We start from the raw sequence: 21,602 nt of genomic DNA, 5'->3' as shown, positions 1-21,602 counted from the left end.
GAAGTGTGTAAACCTGGTGATTCACAGACCTGTACCCCTGGGGATAAAAATATATGTTTATAAAAAATAAAAAATTGAAAAAAAAAACAAACAAACATAACAAAACAAAAAAACCAAGAGCATCTAAAAAATAATTAGAAGTAAAATACACAGAGAGCAGGGGTGCCTGGGTGGCTCAGTGGGTTAAAGCCTCTGCCGTTGGCTCAGGTCATGATCTTGGGTCTTGGGATCGAGCCCCACATTGAGCTCTCTGCTCAGCAGGGAGCCTGCTTTCTACTGCTTTCTACCTCCCCTCCACCCCCGCCACTGCCTGCCTCTCTATGTGATCGCTATCTGTCAAATAAATAAATAAATATTTAAAAAAACAAAAACAAAAACAAAAAACACAGAGAGCAAGGTTTTAGAGTATTAGGTCAATAATGAAAAATCAAACGCATTTCTATATACAAGCAACGACCAATAAGAAAATGAAATTAAGAGGCGTCTGGGTGGCTCAGTGGGTTAAAGCCTCTGCCTTCGTCTCAGGTCATGATCTCAGGGTCTTGGGCTCGCATTGGGCTCACTGCTGCTTCCTTCTCCTCTCAACAGGGAGCCTGCTTCCTCCTCTCTCTCTCTCTGCATGCCTCTCTGCCTACTTGTGATCTCTGTTTGTCAAATAAATAAATAAAAGCTTTAAAAAAAAAGAAAATGAAATTAAGCATACAATTTTGCACAATCACATCAGAAAGAATAAAACATGAATGAATAAATTTGACAAGACTAGTGTAAGACTTGTACATTAAGAAATAATAAAATAAGAATTGCTGAGGGAAATTAAAGAAGGTCAAAATAAATAGGGCATGTTCTTGGATTGGAAAACGCAATATTATTATGATGTCATTTCTCCCCATTTTGATCCATCGATTCAACAAACAGGATTCAAAAAATATAGGCTGTCAATAGGATCTATAAATATTCTATAAATATTGAAACAAACTTTTTTTGTGCAGAAACTTTCAAGCAGATTCTAAAATGTATATGGAAATGTAAAAATCCAGAGAAACTGGGCGCCTGGGTGGCTCAGTGGGTTAAGCCACCCTTCGGCTCAGGTCATGATCTCAGGATCGTGGGATCCAGTCCCGCATCGGGCTCTCTGCTCAGCAGGGAGCCTGCTTCCCTTCCTCTCTCTCTGCCTGCCTCTCTGCCTACTTGTGATCTCTCTCTGTCAAATAAATAAATAAAATCTTTTAAAAAAATCCAGAGAAACTAAAATTTTTTTTTAATTTCAATAGACTATTTTTTTAGAGTAGTTTTAGGTTCACAGTAAAATGAAGCAGAAGTTACAAAGTTTCCAAACACTCTGCCTCCACCCCTACAGCTCCTCTCTCCCATGATAACATTCTGCACTGGAGCCATCTCTTGCTACAGATAAACCTACATTGACAAATGATGTCATTATCACCCAAAGTCCACACTCCACACTAGGGTTCCCTCTTGGTGTTTATCCTATAGGTTTCAGCAAATGTATCATGACATGTGGGCACCATTTTAGTTTCACACAAAAAAATTTCACTGTCCCCCAAGTTCTCTGTGGTCCACCCTATTCCCTAACCCCTTGTTACCTCTGATCTTTTTACTGTCTCCATAATTTTGCTTTCTTCCACAATGTCATACAGTATGTTGAGTTTCAGATTGAATGTCCAGAAAAAGCAAATCTATAGAAACAGAAAATAAATGATTGGTTGCATGAGGCAGAGCATGAAAATCGGGATTAATAGTAAATGTGACTAAGGATCCTATTGTTTGGAGAAAATGTTCGAATACTGCTTACTCATGATGATGACTTCACAGCACAGTAATTTTCCTAAAAAATCACAGAGTTGAAAAGATGAAGTGGGTAAATTTAATGATATATAAAATGTGACTTGTTATAATATTTTTCACAGTAGCCAAGATATAGAAACAACTTAAATGTCAGTTGATGAATAAAGAAAATGGGAAACTATAAATACAATATATACAGTAGTGTCTTTTATTTTTAAATATTTTATTTATTTGACAGACAGTTCGCAAGAAGGCAGAGAGGCAGGCAGAGAGAGAGGGGGAAGCAGGCTCCCGGCTGAGCAGAGAGCCTGATGTGGGGCTCGATCCCAGGACTCTTAGATCATGACCTTAGCCAAAGGCAGAGGCTTTAACCCACTGAGCCACCCAGGTGCCCCTATAAAATATTATCTTATTCAGCCTTTACGAGGAAGAAAATTATGGCATTCATGACAACATGGATGAACTTGGAGGACATTTTTAAAGTGAGTTAAGACAGCCACAAAAAGCAAATACTGCATGATCTCACTTTTATGTAGAATCAGAAAAGTTGGACTCATAAGCACAGTCCAGTTGTTATCAGGGTATGGAGGGTGGGGGAAATAAGAGATATTGTTTCAAGTATACAGAGTTTAGATTATGGGGGATAAAGTTCTGAAGATCTAATATATAACATGACACCTATAGTTAGTAATACCCTACAGTATACTTGAAATCTGCTGAGAGTTAGACACACACACACACACACACACACACAATAACTGTGTGAGTTGAAGGATATGTTAATTAGCTTGATTGTGGTAATCATTTCACAATGTATTCCCGTATCAAAATATCAGGTTGTATACTTCAAATATACACAATTTTTATTTGCTAGTTATACCTCAATAAAGCTGGAGAAACTATAAGCTATAAGAGCAAGTAATCAACCAAAAAGTAAATATTTCCCACATGCACATCAGATATTCGTTTGAGGAATAATGACTTCCTTCTCAATAGGAGTCAAAACAAAGGAACTGACTCTGGAATGTAAGGGGAACAGGAAAGAAATGTGTTATGCAGTCTCTAGTGTTCTCTGTGGCAAAACTGCAGCCCCAAAATATTAAGGACAGAGTTACAAGAATCATGTTCAAACATGATTTCAAATACCATGAATTTTGACAAGTTAAAAAACTAGTTTTAAAATTTTCAGCAGTATTAAACATTTACAACCATCATTATCGCACAGCTCACCAGGAGCACACTGTTGGGAACGTAGAGTCAGACTGTCCTGGTTCCAAGAAACACAAATCACCATACCCCGTGTGAGGATCCAATAGTTCCCATGAAATTCAAAGGAATTGTAAGTGTATCTTGTCTGATGATGGTCATTGGCTGATACTCTTTAACAGCTTGATAAAACTACAAGCAAGAAGAGAGGAAGGAATTTTCCTTTCAGAATTCATCATTAGAGAAATTCTGTGATTTTGTTATTGACTTGGGATTTTTGCAGATCTCGGATCAAAATATCCTATGGAGATGCCTTTCTAACAGAGGTATTTATTCTGGAACAAGGTGTTTGGCAGCGATGGACACTTGTATCCTTACTTACATTAAAAATGCATAGAATGGTTTTCTTCAATGCAATATGTACTCTCCTGCCCTAGAAGGTGGAGAAAAACAAGTGTTACCAGAAACCAAGAGTGGCTTCAAGAAGTATGTGATTCTGCTGTCTCATTTTACAGTCCACCCCCAACCCCCAAAGAAATGCCAAAGCAGCTGGTTGACACACATTCTTTAATTTTCAGATGGATAAATAAAATCATAGCACAGGTCAGTTTGTTCTCTTACAGGGCACTGAAATTCTGCTTGTTTTCACCAGGAAATATGATCGCTTAAAACTGACATCAGTTTCCACGTCAGGCAACCAACTATTAGATAAATTACATTTGTCATGTTTTGTGTATACTAAAATAAAATTTTCAAGCCTGTGTTCAGCATTGTTGGAGTTTTAGGTATTGTGGATTTATCTATAAATTGCTCTTTGAGGAAAACTTTTTTGTTTTACATAAAGAAATATTAAATACTACCTACACAAGTTTAAAAAGTAATTTTTTTAACTGACAACCTAAAAAAAAACTAATATTCAGTAACTACAAATCTACAAATCTCAATTTGATGAGGATATAATCTCACCAAGTTCAATCTTGAATGATTTTGCTTGTTCAAAGCAAAAATCATTCACTTTTCCTCCAAATCGTGGCCCAGACATATACTTGGGTGAGAAAATGCATAAGAATAGTTTTTTAGGAATCAGCTACTTAAAACGCAGTCTGTAGGCAGGTGTGGAATCACAAACTTTTTCTTTCCAGTCCATAATAGATTAAAAACAGCAAAATCTAGAAACTTTCATAGTAACTCGAGAAAAATTGTTTTTCTTTTGAAGATAATCATTAAAAAACAGATTTTTTTCTTTTGAAGATAATAATTAAAAATCATTAAAAATAGAATGTTTTATGTTATTTTTGTTTCATTTTGTAAACATATACGTCTGGGAGGTACTGGAAAACAAAAATTGTCCTTTCACCATAGAAACGGTTTGAGAAACAGTAGTCTAGAAGGAGTGAAGTTTGGGAAATAATAATGATTTCCTGTTTGCAGAGGATCTCATGGATATGCAAATAAAATGGGAGATGGTTGTGTTCATAAACCTCTTAGCAAGAGGTCCCAGGTATATGAACGGCATCAGAAAGGTATGGGTATTTATTTATTTATTTATTTGACAGAGAGAGATCACAAGTAGACAGAGAGGGAGGCAGAGAGAGAGAGGGAAGCAGGCTCCCTGCTGAGCAGAGAGCCCGATGTGGGACTCGATCCCAGGACCCTGAGATCATGACCTGAGCCGAAGGCAGCGGCTTAACCCACGGAGCCACCCAGTCACCCAAAAGGTATGGGTCTTAAGAGGTGATTACAATGGGCCAGAGGAGCTGGACAAAGGCTAAGTGGTCTGAGGAAAAACACAAGGAATATCCACGTTCCAAAAAGCAGTTAAGATCATACAGTGAGTGAATCTTTCCAAAGCTCCAACGTGGTAACTATCTCGTCCCAGGTCACACAACAAGTCTGAGTGGCAGAACAGGGCTAGATCTGGGCATTCGGAGGAATGTGATGTGCTCCCTTTCCCAGTGCTTCCTCAGACTCTGGGGCCTCAGAAAGTTGAGGTGTCTTACCCCTGACCCTCTCCTGAGATTAATCTTTGAAGGTTTTTATAGGTTTGTATACACTGTGCCCAGGTATATGTGCACACACAAGTGAACACACAGATATGCATGTGCCTTGCTTCACTTCTTCACACCCTCTACCCCTGCCCTTGCCCTTGCTGACACCTGTGTCTCCACACCTGCCACTCAAGGCAGTAGCTCTAACTCTGGATCTGCATCCAGCCCAACCGCAGCCTGAGAACTCTCTATGCAGAACAGGTACCTCGGCCAGGACAGGTGTGTGACCTGGTCTCACCAGCCTGTGCCTGCGCTGCCCTCATCTCTGCATACACTGTCGACGTGGATTTGTTTCTAAAACAAAACAAAACAAAAAAATACATAATAATCAATTCTCCAAATATCTAATGTATCTAAAATACAACTCGCTGAGTGTTTTGGCATTTGATTTTGTGTTCTACCACTTCCGATGTAGTTTTGGATTTTTAAGACTATTTTTAGCACCTGCATTTGTTAGTATGGATTTCTTTTTTCTTTTTTTTTTTTTTTAAGATTTTATTTATTTATTTGACAGAGAGAAATCACAAGTAGGCAGAGAGGCAAGCAGAGAGAGAGAGGAGGAAGCAGGCTCTCTGCTGAGCAGAGAGCCCGACGTGGGACTCGATTCCAGAACCCTGAGATCATGACCTGAGCTGAAGGCAGAGGCTAACCCACTGAGCCACCCAGGCACCCCGTTAGTATGGATTTCTATAAAGCATTTAAAAAAGCTTAGATTTTAGGAATGGTAGACTTGTTTTGTACACATGGGATTCTCTTTTAAACATCGTATCATCTTGAGCAGTAGAGGAAATTTAATGAGTTTACATAAAGGCAGGATAAAACATTTAATTCTGCTTTTAGTTTTATTTCTATTTAAAATAAACAAATGTATTAAAATGACATCAAAAGTGATTTGGGGGGGGGCATCTGGGTTGCTCAGTCAGTTAAGAGTCCAAGTCTTGGTATGGGCTTGGGTCTTGATCTATTTCTTGGTCCTGAGATCGAGCCCCACAATGGGCTCTATGCTCGGTGTGGAATCTGCTTCAGATTTTCTCTCGCTCCTTCCCCCTCTGCCCTTCCCTGCTCAGGCACGCTCATATTCTCTCTCTCTCAAATAAATAAATAAAATCTTTTTTAAAAAAGTGATTTATTTTGCATCAAAAATATTATTAAATAATTCCTCATTAAGAAAATGGCTACAAGTGAAGAGATCCAAGTGGGGACTTTTCCATAATTCAGCCCTGGTGAATACATTTAAGTTCCTGTTTAACTTATTTGCTTGATTCTGCAGTAACCCCCTGACTTATTTGTGTAACCCCTCTAGAGATTGTGTTTAGGAGTTTTCAGGTTAATTTCCTACTCTCTCTCAGAGCTATAATTTACTGATTTACTTAATCCTCTAGCAGGGTAAGACCCACTTCTCCAGGCTAGGGTAGTAGTAGTAGGGCGGAAGGGGCAGTCTGTTTTATTGGTCCCTCTGCCAGTTATAAATATTAAATACTAAAACAGTGTACATTTGTACCCCCCCTTCTAACACACATGAACACACACACACACACACACACACACACACATACACACACAGGGGGAAAGTAAACAGTATCAGTGATTGATGGCCTGTGTCATTGCAAGTTGAAAATCAATGGATGCCTGCATTCTATCCATTCATTCCAACAAATTTCAAATTTGTCCTTGCCTCAGGTTAGGTGTTAAATCTCATTTGATTAGCTTCTCACAAATATCACTTCAGTGAGTAATGGCATTGGGGATGTTTTGCTTTTTTCGGAGGATAAACACAAGCTACTGCCACATCAAGAATTTCTGTGTGAAACCACTTTTTAAGTTTGTCCAATTTCTTGTTCAGTGACCATATGGCAATTTTGTTGAGGTAATTAGTTTCAGTGATTAGTTTCTGTAAAAAAAATGATATTTTCTTTTATTAGGCATTGAACACAGATACAACTTTCCTTTTTATATTTTGATGGGTACAAAGCGTAAGCCAAATTTCCTATAAAACTGGGATATGGGGTGCCTGGATGGCTCAGTGGGTTAAGCCGCTGCCTTTGGCTCAGGTCATGATCTCAGGGTCCTGGGATGGAGCCCCACATCGGGCTCTCTGCTCAGCAGGGAGCCTGCTTCTTCCTTTCTCTCTCTCTGACTGCCTCTCTGCCTACTTGTGATCTCTGTCAATAAATAAATAAAAACTTAAAAAAAAAAAACCTGGGATAATAATCACCATAGCTTAAATATCTGATATACATTTTTATATCTCCACCTTGGGGTTTCAAAATTTTGTTCTGCTTGTATTCTAATCATCACAGGCCAACGTTTCCCTTCTATGCAAAGTTCTTCAAGTCTTGTCAGTCACACACACATTTCCACTTAATGCATTACTACTGTATTTCCCTTGCTGTTTTTTGTTCTCAAGAATTTGCTTTAATTCCACATTGTAATTTTTCATTCAATCCTCTCTAAACAGAAAATATTAATTCCTTAAAACACTTCACAAAAATGCCCTTAATTTTCCTCATGACAAAATTATGCTTCAGTTTAAATAGGTGCGTTTCAAATTGAGGATTGTGTGTGTATGTGTAACTCTCCCTACACACACACACGCACACACCAAATACAACAAACAGACATTTTGAACACAGTTAGCAACATGACGACGTGCTCAACTGTGAAATTACCTGTTTGACCATCCACATTCTTGTTAAGGGCCGCAATTCACCTCCCAACAGCTGTTGCAATTTCCATGGGGCAGCTTTCTGATCAATACTGGAAGCACTTCTTTACATATGGGTTATAAAAACCCAAAAATGATACATGAAATCACCAAATCCATACCATAAATTAAAATTTCAAATTCATACGATAACCTAAAATTTTATATAAACATAAGCTAGGCATCCCTAAAGTAGTATTTCCAAGTAGAATTGATTAAATTGTAACCTGTGTGGGCTGAAACTGTTTCCTTCTTCCTGTTTCTGTGTCTGCAATGGGGGGGGGGGGTTCCTCTCTTCTCTGTCCTGTACTTTCTCGAGTGTGTTTGTTATCAGTACCTCCGAGAATCATGGCTGAGGATTTCCAGTCTCTTCTTTCTTGGATCTTATTTTTATGTCTCTATCTATTTCTGATCTTAATTCCATAGGTATTAACCCACTTCTTTACTCACTTGTGCATGTGGTGTTCCTTTGTCTATAAGACACTTAGAGGTTTTCCCTCTAAATTGTGGTGTCTCTAATTCTGATTTTGACCTCACCAATGTTATGTTTAAATCTTTGCTTATAACCTTGACCTCTACCTTATTTAGCACAGTGGGGTCTAATCCCCAATTACCACTGAGTCAGGTTATCTGTTTTTAACACTACTTCTAACCTCTCTTATGCGCTCAAACAGACAGACTGCTATGGTGAGTCCCACACTTCTTTCATCTGATTAAAAAAAAAAAATATATATATATATATATATATATATATATATTTCTAAGGAAAGAAAAAGCAAAAACTGTATCCTTGGCATCTGACCCCTCTGACCGGAAAGGATTCAAGTTTGGATGGGCATGTCAGGGGCTACTAGTCCAAAGCTCAAATTAGATTCAAAGGTTATGAGGAATTTATGATCTGTTGGTTGCTGTTACAAATAATCCTAGAAATCTCAGTGGCTGAACGAGAATAGAAAACCATTTTTTGCTTCTGTAGAATCAAACGTTGGTTGGTGGGTGGGTTCGCATATGGTCATTCAAGGACTTAGGTTTGTCTAATCTGTCTTCTGTTTCCTTTAGGTTCTGGGATTCCTTGCCATTCAGTTAATGGGTGGGAGAAAAAAGCATGGAGGACATATACCTGCTTTGGACATAAGATCCAAACACAAAAGTCTATTCATATTCTATCTGGAAAAATGAGTCACATGACTCTAACAATGCAAAGACAGCTGAAACCATAGCCCAACCAGATAAGCCCCTCTCCAGAATTCTGCCTGATAGAAAGCAAGCACAAAGAGAAGCATTCAGAGCTGTGTTTGGAAAATCTTTCCCCCAGATCTTTAATTTCTTTCATGCTAAAACTAAAGCCCAGGAATATACACTATATGTACCAAAACACCAAGGTAAGTGGTAGCAGATTCAGCTGTGAGCCACTTACGCTGTCTGCCATGCTGCCTTCGATCATGTTTCCATGATGCAAGATCTCGGGCAGGGCTTGGTTCTGTCCATCCTTAGTGACCCAGGAACTGTGGCTTTCATGGAGGATGAGGATAGGCTGAGAGAAAAAATATAAGTTGCAACTAGGGTAAGCATATAAATTATAGTCCAGAATAGGACACTTTGAGATTATCATCGGCAAACCAGAAAAAAAAAAAAAAAGTTCCTTCAAGTGTAATTTAACTCACAAAATTCACCTGGGAAGTTTTTGTAGCAAATACTTCAAGGTGAGAGTTGGTAACATATAGGATTTTGTTTTCACTTTTGTAGCCCCAATTTAACAATTATAACACATTTCTTGAGCAGAAATTCTTTCCTGTTGACATACCCATTTTGACAAACAACTGCATCGAACATAATTCTGAACAAGTTGTTTCCACATTGTGTCTGAAAATTTCAGAATTAGCGAGACATGGTGGGCAGACAGAAGATGGAAGCTAAGGGTAGAGATTGGGAAGTCACATTTTATTTTCAGCCTCCAAATCATCCCAGATATATAAAGTCTTTTAAATATGGAGCAAAAGAAAAAAATTGAATACAGAAAAAAAATACTTGATAAAAAAACATACCTTTATGTCATCTTTCCTGGGCAAGCTTCTTCAAGTGCCAAACCTCGCAACACAAGGAACGTCTCCCTCAAAGCATCTGTAAACATTTGCAATCCTCTGTGGAATGCCAACTGTAGCTAACATATGGTGCTATCAATGAAGTAGTCCAAAATGCCTGCCCACACAGATGAATTCACTTTTAGCTGTTCTGTTATTCCAGCTTAATGATGTAGTGTTGGCTAACTCTTGTGATACCTTCCAGCGGGAGACCAAACGGAGTGACTCCCAAATCCTGTTTCAAGCACGTTCTTTAAGCAAATTACACCATCATCTGTATCAATTTTGCCACGCCATCACCAGTTTTTATCACATCTCAAACATAATTCCTGTTTGGAGATGTTGATGTATGGTTGAATGTGATGAGCAAACGTCACATCCAGACAGCTTGGGATTAACAGCCCAATGAAGAGAGAGGCAGGAATTGGAGCTTCCATTTGGCACTGGAAGAAACAGTGGGTTTCCTTAGGAAATGGATATGTTTGCTTACTTATATAGCTTATAACTTTGTTTATGCAACTGTTAAATTAATAATTTATTATAAGGGGTGTCTAGGTGGCTCAGCTGATTATGTGTCCAACTCTTGATTTCGGTTCAGGTCGGATCTTAGGGTCATAAGATGGAGTCCCACATCAGGCTCTGAGCTGGGTGTGGAGCCTCCCAGGGATTCTCTCTCTCCCTCTCCCTCAATCTTCCCCCTTCCCTCTCTAAAAATAATAATAATTAATAATAATAATAAAAATAAATGATCTATCATCAGAATATAGTAATTCCTATTCCTAGCATAAGACAATGGATTCTTAGAAATGTTGGACTTCACATTCTGTTAAAAAAGAAAAGCGTTGTGTGCATTATCTGGCACAGTGCATTAACAATAGTAGCAAGGGCTGAGGATGGGGGATTACTCTGCACCAGACCTGAGTCTTAGTGTTTCCCATGTGAGTTCACTTAATTTTTCCAACTGAAACCCTATGAGGTAGGTGAGCTTAGCAGCCCCGTTGTATTATTAAGGAAACTGAAGCTAAATACGTTTGTGTATATATGTATATGTGTGTATATATATATATAAATATGTACACACACACACGTGTGTGTGTGTGGCATATATATTCTATCTCATAGTATAAATGTCAGAATACACATTCACACATATACATATATCTAGCATATATATGGTGTGTATATAATATTTCAGAATATATACATCTGTATATATATCTGTCTAGTATATCTGTTTATACACACTATATACTATTTACATAAATATATAATTTATATGGTACTTGTATATACATATTCTGATATTTATCTTCTCCAGTTCAATGAAATCTTTCCTTATAATCCTAACCAAAAATTCAACCCTCTCTTTTATTTCCTCTGTCTTCTTTTTACAGACTTTTGCACAGTAGTCACTATCAGCAACTTTTTTTTTTTCCATTAAACTAAAGCCTGTCTCATGGTCCCCTCAACGCTGTAGGTGCCAGGAGCCTTGTCTTCTTCATTGCTGACAGCATCTGTAATAGTGTCTGCACACAACAGCCATTCAGTATTTGACTAAACGGTTTGGTTCATAGTCACTGTTGTATCCAACTTGCTCCTCCCACCCCCATCGCCTGGGATTTACATTGCAAGGGGGAAAAGCCATCAGTTTGAAAGATCAGTGGATAAAGTTTAAATAAAATGATCCTGGTTAAATCCCTCAAATCTTTATTCTTCAGGTTTTTTACCTGTACTGTAGGGGTACAACCAAACTCAGAAGATTGTAAGAGCCATTATACAATTGCACATCAAATTTGCTACATGTAACTTAGTGATACTTGAACTTGATTTCCACCAGGATTTCAACATGAATGAATGTCCTCTGTTTATCTTGTTGGACATCATAACTCCTAAATCACTATCATGCATGACCTTACACTTTTAAACAAGTCAAAGTCAGTTTTTCCCTTCCAAGCCAGCAGGGCAGTTAGACCTAAGTCCAGAGGAGAAGCAAAGCCATCAGCCCCCACCACTGGCACCTGTACCTTGTCGTGTGGTGTTCCTCGTGAGCACCTCTGGCCAGCTGGCCCCATGCCCTCCATGCAAATGGAAAGAGTGAGAACAGTGAACCTAAAACTCTCCAAATGTCTGCTTCCTGAGGTCCCCATTTCTTTTTATGGAGCACACAAATGCTTTAGGAGAAAGTGTTATTTATTGAACATCTATTTCTCAAATGTTGTACTAAGCATATATATTTTCTCTAATATTCATGGCATTGCTTGAATGAATAGATCAGTTTGGTGAGCTAAACAGAGGCTAGGAGGTAAGTAGATATATTAACATTCACACAGCAAGGAAGAGAGGCTACAGTGCAAGTGTCAGGCATGAAGGACAAAGTGAAGGGTTCTCCCTAACAGGCTGGTGAAGGAGTTAAACACTGAAGATAAACAAGTGCAGGCTTCATGGGCTCTCTCACTCATACCACCTGACGGTGTTCTGGGATGGCTCTTAGCAAAGTGTTTTGATAAAATATGGGAGTGTGAGATTTTCATTCTTATAATGTGCCCTCTCTCTCAGCTTCAGCATTCACAAATCATGAATGTGTCTCTGTCCTTCAGTGCTCAAATTTAGTCTTTTATGCCTGCCTCTCCTGCTCTTAAATCCTGGGGAAAACGATTCTTGAAGCCTGAAAAATAAAGTTAATTTCGTCTTTTCTGAGTAGTCTCTGCGTGTGTCTCTCTTTATGCATGTGCACACACACACACACACACACAGACACACACACACACACACTTGGTCAGGCTAGCCAAAGGACAGTGTTTAATGTATGCTGAATAGAGTTCTACTCTCATATTATTACACTCAAAGAATTTGAAATGCAGAAAGAAGATCCAACCAATGTTGATGGGGAGAGGGTATGCAATCATACTTGGAGTATTCATTTAAGGTTTCTGGATATTTAGACTATTTGTGGATTACAATATTATGTGGATTATTACTATTTAGCACCAAATATCATACAGTCATATATTTAGGCAAAAACGGGTTGGACATACCTCAACATAATAAAGGCCATGTATGAAGAACATTAGGGATGCCTGGCTAGCTCAGCTGGTGAAACATGCAACTCTTGATCTTGAGGTTGTGGGTTGGAGCCCCACATTGGGTGTAGAGATTACCTAAACATAAAACCGAAAAAGAAAAACAAACAAAAGACCCAGCTAATATCACCTTCAGTGAAAACAACTGAGAGCTTTTCCTCTATGGTCAGAAACAAGGGAGGGATGTCCACATCATAACTTTTACTTAAAATAGTATTGGAAGTCCTAGCCACAGTAATCAGACAATAAAAAGAAGTTAAAGACATCCAAATCAGCAAGGAAAAAGTCAAGCTTTCAATATTCACAGGCAACATGATACTCTATGTAGACAACCTGAAAGAGTCCACCAAAAATTTGCTAGAACTGATACACAAATTCAGTAAAGTTGCAGACTATAAAACCCATGTACAGAAATCTGTTGCAATCTTTACACCAATAACGAAGAAGCAAAAAGAGAAATTAAGGGATCAATTCCACTTATAATTGCTCCATAAGATACTTAGAAATAAACCAAACCGATGAGGTGAGCAACCTATATTCTGAGAACTATAAAATACTGCTGAAAGAATTGAAGAGGCCACAAAGTAATGGAAAGACATTCCATTTTTGTAGAAGTAGAACAAATAACTCTAAAATTTTTATGTAACCACACAAGGCCCTGAATATCCAAAACAATGTTGAAAAAAAAAAAAAAAAGTAAAGCTGGAAGCATCACAATTCCAGATTTCAAGTTATATATATTTGCCTTCAACAAATGGTGGTGGTAAAACTGGACAGCTACATGCAAAACAATAAAACTGGACCACTTTCTTACACCAAACACAAAAATAAATTCAAAGTGAATTAAAGACCTAAATATGAGACATGAAACCATTAAAATCCAAGAGGAGAGCACAGATAGTAATTTACTTGACATTGCCCATAGCAACTTCTTACTAGATACGTCTTCGGAGGCAAGGCAGACAAAAGCGAAAAAGAACTATAGGGACTTCATCAAAATAAAAACCCTCTGCACAGTGAAGGAAACAAAACTAAAAGGCAATTTAAACAATGGGAAAGATATTTGTAAATGACATATTTGATAAAGGGTTAGTATCCAAAATAGATGAACTTATCAAACTCAATACCCAAAAATGAATAATCTAATAAAAATGAATAGTCTAATTAAAACATGAGCAAAAGCCATGATTACACATTTTTCCAAAGAAGGCATACAGATGACCAACAGATACATGAAAAGATGCTGAAGATCACTCATTATGAGAGAAGTACACAACAAAATTATGAATAGATATCACCTCACACCTGTCATAATGACTAAAATCAAAAACACAAGAAACAACATGGGTTGGTGAGGATATGGGGAAAAAGGAAACTTCTTGGACTGTTGGTGGGAATGCAAACTGGTATGGCTACTCTGGAAAACAGTAAGGTGGTGCCTCAAAAGTAAAAAATAGAGCTACCCTAGATCCAGCAAGTGTATGACAAGGTATTTCCCAAAGAATTAAGAAAACAAACAAACAAACAAAACCAAACAAAAAAAAAACACAACTCATTCAAGAGGATCCATTTACCCTGATGTTTATAGCAGCATTGTCCAGGATAGCTGAATTATGGAAAGAACCCAAATGTCCCCATTTGATGAATGGATAAAGAAAATATGGTGCAATGATGTAGAGTAGAGCAACTTGCTAGATTGGCAATTATACTCCTGCTGGAAAGAATATTATACAGAAATCCTCCATTTTTGTATGGGCAAATTACCTCAGTGTGGGGCACCTTGAATGTCCTCTCTGCCACCACTGTTGCTAGCCCTGCCTGGAATAGGTGCTGGTTATTGACCTTTTCTTCTGCTTAGCACGTGCGCTCCATGAGGGAAAAAGGTGGTCATGGAGAGAACATGGGATGCCCTTAAAAATCTCCAACAGTTTTCCTTAAGAATTTCCCCTTGCAGTATTTCGATCCCACAAGCCACCACACATCTGGCTCTCATTCTGTGAATTCCCACGGCTACTCAGAATATTACAGGGAGATACTAAACCCACCATGGCTGAGCCCTTGCAGTGGAGAATGACGAATAAAAAGCCCAGTTGAAAGAGCCATCTGTTTTCCTTAGGTGACATCCAGCACAACATTTGTAATGGGATTAACATTATTCCTTCCAGTCTGAGTCAGGAATGTCCCCGCTTTATCTGCAAAGGTACTTCACTTAATTTGTTTTCCCCATGATGGATGTGTGATTGGATTTAAGACCATCATGGGGAATCAGATGTGCATGCCCAGAGTGAAAGTGCGCAGTAAAGAATTATGGGTAGAATGATACAAAAGTAATATTTTTAGTAGAGTCATTTGGACAAGAAAGAAAAAATAAGTGACATAAAGCTGGAAGGCCCTAGGAGCAGAATTATTCCAATGCTTCTGTGTATACCGAAAGAAGGAGAGTGTGACCCTTACGTTTGGGTGGGCGATGATAAAGCATGAACGCTCTTTCTTCCTGATAGAGGAGTAAATGATCCTATGTACCCTGCTAATGACAGCATTCTCTGCTCCTCAGAATCCTGCTTCCATTAAGACAGAATTCCCAGTTCCTTTGCATTGTTAAGATACAGGAATAAAACACAAAACAACATACACAGCACTTGATAAAAGCTTACAAGATGAGGTTATCTCCTATACTTGGTAGTCTGCCTTGGCTACCGACTCATTACCTTAAAATAGACATGAGTAATGTATTAGAATCTGAGACATCCTGCATTGCTTACATCTTAGCAGCCGTTTACTTTGTAGAGACAGGATGATTAATAATATTAATCAGCTTAATTTAAATGCCAGAGGGTAAATATTTTAGGTCACATGTTTTGGTGCACCATTTTTGCAAATGTTACTAGAGATAAATGAGCGTATTTTACATACACAAAGTCTATATGCGTTTTCTAAGCACTGATATATGATTAATTTTAAATCTTTTATGACCTGAATGTGAACATTTTAAAAGCTCATTAACAAGTCCCCTGGTTTTCAATACTTCTAGGAAAATTATTTACAGCTCTTTTTAAACCATATTTGACAGAAAAAAAAAATCTTATAGCCTTAAAAATATAAAAGAGAAAATCTAGGATTCGGGGGCACCTGGGTGACTCAGTTGGTTGAGCAGCTGACTCTTGGTTTCCTCTGGGGTAATGATCTCAGGGGTTATAAGATCGAGCCCCCTCTTGGGCTCCACACATTCCTCAGGGAGTCTGCTTAAAGATTCTGCCTCTCCACCCCTTCCCCCACCTGCACTCATGCATGAATGCTCTTTCTCTCTAAGATAAATAAATCTCTAAAAAAAAAGAAAACCTGGGCTTTTCAATGCACATATTCTTGCTTTTGTTAATTAAAATGTAAATATTTTAAGTATAATTAAAATATGCTAATTACCATAAAACCTCCTCGCTGTAGTCCTATTATTTTGGTGACAATCATTTTGGAAAAGGTAGTGTCTACTCTCATCTTCCAAGCTCAGCTGCAAGTGCTTCCAGTTCTGTCTTTGATTCCTGAGTCACCTGGTCTGACGCAGTGCTCATTTCCTGGACCTTCATAGCGGAATGGGCTTGCTTGTCACTTAGCACTTTAAGGATCCCACAGTTGGTTATTTCCAGTTGAACTTTTATCTTCCCTTTTGTGCCTCTCCCAGTCCAGGCAACCAGGGGCCCTGTCTATCATGGAACCTGAATTAGATCCATCACGTAGGGTGCCTGGGTGCCTCAGTGGGTTAAGTGTCTGCCTTTGGCTCAAGTCATGATCTCAGTGTCCTGGTATCAAGGCCTGCATTGGGCTCCCTGCTTGGCAGGAAGCTTGCTTCTTCCTTTCCCACTCCCCCTGCTGTGTCTTCCTCTCTGTCAAATGAATAAATAAATAAATAATCTTAAGAAAAATTTAGATCCATCATGTAATGGTTAACCCTCTGGACTCTGAACTTGAGCTAGATACTTGCTCAGTGTGGGATGCATAAATAAATGGGCACATGGATAGATGACCTCATGTGTAAATAAATGAATACACTTAGGAGGGACATAGATCAGTTGTGACTCCTGTCTCCACGTATTCACAGTCTTGTACACATTTAATCCAATAATAATAGTGAAATACAAAGCAGAGTAGGTTTAAGTGTTATGAGAATATCCAAATATCCATCAACTGAAAACATTTCATGATTCTTCTCTAAATAAAATGGACAGGCATCCTGGCCCTTCACTGGGGGGCCCCAGTAGACCCTAAATAATCTTCCAACCAGGAATTGCAGCCCCCATATTTTACCACATTTTTGTCTTTTCCCAGGGCACTGATGCCCTCTCTTCATTGCTTACACACACAAGCTCAAACCTCTTGCTCCTTTCCAAACCACATCATATTCAATAGGGCAAACTTCAACCCTGGTTATATGCAAATACCCTTCTGCCCGCCCAGACACACATCTCATGACAGCTTCCTATTTTATCTTAAAAAAAAACAAGCAATCTGAAAAGATAAATCCACATTTTTTTTTCTCCTATCACAACTACAAAGTTACCAACATACAACGCTCTATACTCTGCCTTTTCTCCTGCTGTTATGGAAAAACTCATTTGGAGGAGAAACCAATCTCTCTCCTTGCCCATGAAGCCCTGTCCCCTCTTCCTTGTCTGGAGTATCATTGTGGCAACTCTCCATTCTCTTTCCTTCATTGCTAACTTCTTCTTCTCTGCAGGGTTAGTCCCATAAGCACAACGTACATTTGCAGTTATACGGTTCTGGAGGCAGGTGTTGGTATATGGCTGGTTAGTTCTGGAGACTGAGAAAATAATCCATTTACTTGACTGTTCAGCTTTTGGAGACTGCTTTCATTCTTTGACTCATGACTTCTTACTCATTACCACTCCAACCTCTGCTCTGTCATCCCATTTTCTGCTACTGACTGAGCCTCCTGCCTCCCTCTTAGAAGGACCCTTGTGATTACACTGGGTGCGTCCAGATAAGCAAGATTATTTCTCCAACTAAGTCTTTCATTTAATCATACCTCAAAATGTGTATGTGACAAAAATAATATATTGACACTTTCTGGGAATTAAGACATGGGCATCTTTGGGGAACCAGTATTCAACCTACACATCTCTCATCTAAAAAGAAAAACAAATCCTCTCTTGATCCTACCTCTGCAAGCATAGCTAAATCTCTGTCATCCTTAACATCAAAATTTCTTAGAAGAGTGTCACTATTTCTGTTCTTTAAGTTTCCTCTTCTCATTTTCTCTTGAACACATTCTAAACAGTCTTTCACTCCTACCACCCCACAAAGCTCATGTTGTTTGCCACCATCAGCATTACTAAATCCCAATGCCAACCTATTGAGTAGATTTAACAAAGGCCATGTCTCTTCTTTTTTTTTTTTTTTTACTTTTTTTTTAATGATTTTATTTATTTATTTGACAGAGATCACGAGTAGGCAGAAAGGCAGAGAGAGAGGAGGAAGCAGGCTCTCTGCTGAGCAGAGAGTCCGATGCCAGGCTGGATCCCAGGACGCTGGGATCCTGACTTGAGCCGAAGGCAGATGCATTAACCCACTGAGACACCCAGGCACCCCACCATGTCTCTTCTTTATAGCTCCTTTAAGGAGTTTGCATTCTCCTGTTAATTGTCCTACCTTCTTGGTTTCCTTCTAGCTTCTCTTCATCTCCCTAACTCAGTATCTCAGTGCTCAGTCTTTATTCATTCCTTGGTAATTCTATCCAGACTTAGGACTTTAAACACCACTCATGCTCAGAGCCTCTCCACCAAGCCTGACTGTCTCAATAAACTCCAAGCCCTTCTTTGACTAATAGATATTCAAATGGAATGTCCAAAATCATAACTGCTTCATCTTCCACTTCCAAAATCTCCTTGATTCAATGGAAGTTTCAGTCTCCCACTTTCTTATATAAAATCCTGTTCTCATTCTTGTTTTTTATTTTTATTCTCACATTCCCAATACAATCATGTACTGCATCCTGTGGTTTCTATCTTCAAATAACATCTGATATCTGGGCACTCCATCAATGCTTCTAAGACTCCAGTATCCCTTACCTGGATTATCGCTATAGCCTGCGAACATGGCTCCTTGCTTCCTCCACTTTCCCCTTCAACAGTTGTTGTCAACACCGCTATTGAAAAATCATCTTTAAATATAAACTCAGAACATGACATGTATTTGATGTGGGAAACAAAAACAAAAGCAAAAAATTAAATTTCCTTGCTACTTACAGCCCAATGACAAATCCTTGAAACAGGTAGAATGAACTTCCTCTGGGAACTCTGCAACCTGAGGCTTTGCTAAGGGCAAAAGACAATCTTAATTAATAGACCATTCCCCATCCCCCCAGTACCCCCCCATCCCCAGACCAAAACACACCCCATGTCCCATCCTATGAGTCTATTTCAACATATAAAAATTCCTTTGGAAACTTCCTTTATTTCTAACCTTCCCCAGAACATACATTAGCAATCATCCCTCAAACATATGACCCACTAAAATACATGTGAAGGGTCTCATGACTAAGGCTTTTTATTAGGAAGTAATAAATTACCTTTTCTTAACAACAGCTAGCACCCTCAAGGTCCTGGATATCTTGCTTGCAAAATTCCTTCGAAACTTATGCTATCCCTAACTCCCTCCCAACTTGAAAATACATAATGGACCACCCTCTTCATAACATCCTGCAGCCCTTTCTGCCCATGGGTCCTGTCCCTGTGCTTTAATAAAATCATCTTTTTGCACCAAAGATACCACAGTAATTCTTCTTGGCTTCTGCTCCAAACCCCAATAACTTTCTACAATATATTTACCAAAATTTCTCTAAGCTTTCCTCATATCAGACAGAGTATAAGTCAAAAATTTTTACTATGGTCTACAAGTCTCAAAAAAATAAGTAAAACAATTTGGCTGCATTTAATGCAGTCTTCACTTTGTCTTTTGTTTGTTCTCTAGCCACAAGGAAAGGACAGGCTTGCTCAGTGTATAGAAAACTCTTTCTCCAGGTATTTGTAAGGCATATTTATTTCAAAGCTTTGCCTTGATATCACCTCCTCAGTGAAATCTATCTTGACTACTGAAGGGTAGTGGAATATGCCTATTTAGCATAAATATTATTTTGAGATGATGATTTTTTGAGAAAGAGCTGACACAGGAGAAGCTCTGGAAACAAAAGTAGAGAAGTTTACCCTTCTGTAAGATTCATTTACAGGTATAAAGAAAATTTCCATTTGTAATTGTCTCCCTCTGTGTACTTCCAAGGATAACTTTAAATCACAAAGAATTCTTACAAGTGGTGAAGACAGGACTTAAATTTGCATAACAAACCCACCCTGTTTACTGTGTGTTCCATGGTCACCTCCCAAGACCAGCATCCCCTCCTTCCTACTTCTTTCTTTTCTCTTAAGCGGAAAAGAGGATGTAAGGTGGTGGCTTGGGCAGTATCAGGGAGTTACTCAGTTTTCCCTAAGTAACTTCCATGTATACATGCAGTATACATGTTAATAAACTTGTTTGTTTTCCTTTTGTTAATCTGTCCTCTGTTACAGGTGGTCTCAGACAAGAGCGCAGTAGGGTAGAGAAAAATTATTTTTCCTCCTCCCCTACTTAAAAGTTCTCCTCTTTTCCACTCTCCTTCATAACATTTATCACCTTACACTATGAAGTATTTAATTTACTTGTTTTGCTTATTGTATATCTTGATAAGGACAGGGGTTTAATTGGTTTTGATAACTGCTATATCCCTATTGCCCATATCAGTTCCTGGTGATGTGGAAATGTTGGGGTCAGAGCAAATGATCAAGAAAGAATTCTTGAGACATGCTCAGTGAAAAAAAGGTGGTTTTATTAGAGCACAGAGACAGGACCTGTTTGCAGAAAGAGCTGCATTAGGGTTGTGAAGTGCGGCCCATTATACACTTTTAAGTTGGGAAGGGTTAGGGATAGCGTAATTTCTAAGGAATTTTGGAAGCAAAGTTTTCAGGACCTTGAGGTGGCTAGCTATTGTTAGGAAAAGGTCATTTATTATTGTCTAATAAAACCTTAGTCATGAGACCCTTCAGATGTATTATTGGTGGTCCATATGCTTAGAGGATGATTGGTAACATATATCTTGGAGATGGGTAGAAATATAGGAAATTCTCAAAGGAATTTTTATAAGTTAAAGGACACTTACAGTATCTTGAAGGCATTGTAATGATGTTAAGCTAAGATTACCTTTTGTCAACATCAACAGAGGTCATCTTCCAGAGGATGGCCACACTACCTGTTTCAAGGACTTGTCAATGGCTTTAGGCAGTAAGGAAATTTAATTTTTTTTCTTTTGTCATTGTTTCCAACATTACAAGACATATTAGTGGTGGCTCAAAAAAAATCTGTTGAATTGATCAGAGTTTAGTTATAAAAAAACTTATAAACAGATATGAAACAATATAGTTAGTAAAGTAAATATCTTCATGAGTTATTATGTACTTTAAGGAAAGCATTGACTGTGACATTGACAATGAGATATTAAGTTGATTAACTTTGCTGCAAAAAATAGTAAAATACATGGGAAGTTTCAACAGAGACATTTTCCTTTTGATCTACCATATTTTTGCCATCACCTTCCTTTCAAGCTAAGAACTCAGCTAAACAATATTACATATTGATTTAT

The sequence above is a fragment of the Mustela nigripes genome, chromosome 4 (assembly GCF_022355385.1).
Source record: "Mustela nigripes isolate SB6536 chromosome 4, MUSNIG.SB6536, whole genome shotgun sequence".
Lineage (NCBI taxonomy): Eukaryota > Metazoa > Chordata > Mammalia > Carnivora > Mustelidae > Mustela > Mustela nigripes.
The sequence above is the reverse complement of the archived record's forward strand: the minus strand, read 5'-3'. Positions refer to the sequence as shown.